General features: G+C 39.9%; 1 pseudogene; it reads left to right on the top strand.

Annotated features, from left to right (window-relative positions):
- The first annotated feature begins 67 nt into the window (after positions 1-67).
- On the top strand, positions 68-1,924 carry LOC112617852 (annotated as a pseudogene).
- The last annotated feature ends 1,337 nt before the right edge of the window (positions 1,925-3,261 follow it).

Raw genomic sequence — 3,261 nt, 5'->3', positions numbered from 1 at the left:
GAAGACTATACTGCCAAAGGATATATCCTCCGATAACAAAGATAAAGAATCTTTGTGAGGAACTTCTTTGTGTTCTGCGAAATCATCTCACTGAGTTACAGTTTTCCACTAAAGAAGCCTTTCGCTAAGACAGTTCTTGTGGAATTGGCAAAGTGATATTTGGAAGCCCATAGAGGGCTACGGTGAAAAACGAAATATCCTCAGATGAAATGTGGAAAGAAGCTTTCTGAGAAACTGCTTAGTGTTCTGTTAATTCATCTCATAGAGTTTCATCTGTATTTCTTGGATCTCTTTGCTAGCCTCATTTCTGTGGAATCTGAGAACAGATATTTCGGATTCCTTTGAAGACTTATAGGGCCAAAGGAAATATCCTCCCGATAACAAAGTGAAAGAAGCTTTCTGAGAAACTTCTTGGTGTTCTGTGAAATCATCTCACAGAGTAACAGCTTTCCCCTCAAGAAGCCTTTCGCTAAGACAGTGCTTGTGGAATTGGAAAAGTGCTATTTGGAAGCCCATAGAGGGCTATGGTGGAAAAGGAATTATCCTCAGATGAAATCTGGAAGGAAGGTTTCTGAGAAACTGCTCTGTGATGTGTGACTTGTGCTCACAGAGTTACATCGGTTTTTCGTGGATCTCCTTGCTAGCCTTCTTTCTGTGGAATCTGACAACTGATATTTCGGATCCCTTTCTTTGAAGACTATAGGGCCAAAGGAAATATCCTCCGATTACAAAGAGAAAGAAGCTTTCTGAGAAACTTCTTTGTGTTCTGTGAAATCATCTCCAAGAGTTACAGCTTTCCAATCCAGAAGCCTTTCGCTAAGACAGTTCTTGTGGAAGTGGCAAAGTGATATTTGGAAGCCCTTAGAGGGCTATGGTGAAAAAGGAAATATCCTCAGATGAAATCTGGATAGAAGTTTTCTGAGAAACTTCGTATTGTTCTGTTAATTCATCTCACAGAGTTACATCTGTATTTCGTGGATCTCTTTACTAGCCTTATTTCTGTGGAATCTGAGACCAGATATTTCGGATCTCTTTCTTTGAAGACTATAGGACCAAAGGAAATATCCTCCGATAACAAAGAAAAAGAAGCTTTCTGAGAAACGTCGTTGTGTTCTGTGAAATCATCTCACAGAGTTGCAGCTTTCCCCTAAAGAAGCCTTTCACTAAGACAGTTCTTGTGGAATTGGCAAAGCGATATTTGGAAGCCCATAGAGGGGTATGGTGAAAAAATAGTTATCCTCACATGAAATATGGAAAGAAGCTTTCTGAGAAACTGCTCTGTGATGTGTGACTTCTACTCACAGAGTTACATCTGTATTTCGTGGATCTCTTTGCTAGCCTTATTTCTGTGGAATCTGACAACAGATATTTCGGATCCCTTTGAAGACTATAGGGCCAAAGGAAATATCCTCCAATAACAAAGAGAAGGAAGCTTTCTGAGAAACTTCTTTGTGTTCTGTGAAATCATCTCACAGAGTTACAGCTTTCCCCTCAAGAAGCCTTTCTCTAAGACAGTTCTTGTGGAATTGGCAAAGTGATATTTGGAATCCCAAAGAGGGCTATGGTGAAAAAGGAAATATCCTCAGATGAAATCTGGAAAGATGCTTTTTGAGACACTGCTTCGTGTTCTGTTAATTCATCTCACAGAGTTACATCTGTGTTTCGTGGATCTCTTTGCTAGCCTTATTTCTTGGAATGTGAGACCAGATATTTCGCATCCCTTTCTTTGAAGACTACAGGGCCAAAGGAATTATCCTCTGATAACAAAGAGAAAGAAGCTTTCTGAGAAACTGCTTTGTGTTCTGTGAAATCATCTCACAGATTTACAGCTTTCCCCTCAAGAAGCGTTTCACTAAGACAGTTCTTGTGGAATTGGCAAAGTGATATTTGGAAGCCCATAGAGGGCTATGGTGACAAAGGAAATATCCTCAGATGAAATCTGGAAAGAAGCTTTTTCAGAAACTGCTTAGTGTTCTCTTAATTCATCTCACAGAGTTACATCTGTATGTCGTGGATCACTTTTCTAGCCTTATTTCTGTGGAATCTGAGACCAGATATTTCGGATCAGTTTCTGAGAAGACTATACGGCCAAAGGAAATATCCTCCGATAACAAAGAGAAAGAAGCTTTCTGAGAAGCTTCTTTGTGTTCTGTGAAATCATCTCACAGAGTTACAGCTTTCCCCTCAAGAAGCCTTACGCTAAGACAGTTCTAGTGGAATTGACAAAGTGATATTTGGAAACCCATACTGGGCTATGGTGAAAAAGGAAATATCCTCAGATGAAATCTGGAAAGAAGCTTTCTGAGAAACTGCTTAGTGTTCTGTTTATTCATCTCACAGAGTTACATCTGTATTTCGTGGATCTCTTTGCTAGCTTTATTTCTGTGGAATCTGAGACCAGATATTTCGGATCCCTTTCTTTGAAGACTATAGGGCCAAAGGATATCTCCTCCGATAACAGGGAGAAGGAAGCTTTCTGAGAAACTGCTTAGTGTTCTGTAAAATCATCTCACAGAGTTACAGCTTTCCCCTCAAGAAGCTTTTCGCTAAGACAGTTGATGTGGAATTGGCAAAGTGATATTTGGAAGCCCATAGAGGGCTATGTTGAAAAAGGAAATATCCTCAGATGAAATCTGGAAAGAAGCTTTCTGTGAAACTCGTCTGTGAGGTGTGACTTCTACTCACAGAGTTACATCTGTATTTCGTTGATCCCCTTTGCTAGCCTTATTTCTGTGGAATCTGAGAACAGATATTTCGGATCCCTTTGAAGACTAAAGGGAGAAAGGGAATATCCTCCGATAACAAAGAGAAAGAAGCTTTCTGAGAAACTTCTTTGTGTTTTGTGAAGTCATCTCCCAGAGTTACAGCTTTCCTCTCAAGAAGCCTTTCGCTAAGACAGTTCTTGTGGAATTTGCAAAGTGATATTTCTAAGCCAATAGAGTGGTATGCTGACAAAGGAAATATCCTCAGATGAAATCTGGATAGAAGATTTCTGAGAAACTGCTTAGTGTTCTGTTTATTCATCTCACAGCGTTACATCTGCATGTCGTGGATCCCTTTGCTAGCCTTATTTCTGTGGAATCTGAGACCAGATATATCGGATCAGTTTCTGAGAAAACTATACGGCCAAAGGAAATATACTCCGATAACAAACAGAAAGAAGCTTTCTGAGAAACTTCTTTGTGTTCTGTGAAATCAACTCACAGAGTTACAGCTTTCCCCTCAAGAAGCCTTTCCCTAAGACAGTTGTTGTGGAATTGG

Source organism: Theropithecus gelada, unplaced genomic scaffold (genome assembly GCF_003255815.1).
Source record: "Theropithecus gelada isolate Dixy unplaced genomic scaffold, Tgel_1.0 HiC_scaffold_5185, whole genome shotgun sequence".
NCBI classification, from domain to species: domain Eukaryota; kingdom Metazoa; phylum Chordata; class Mammalia; order Primates; family Cercopithecidae; genus Theropithecus; species Theropithecus gelada.
The sequence above is the reverse complement of the archived record's forward strand: the minus strand, read 5'-3'. Positions and strand labels throughout refer to the sequence as shown.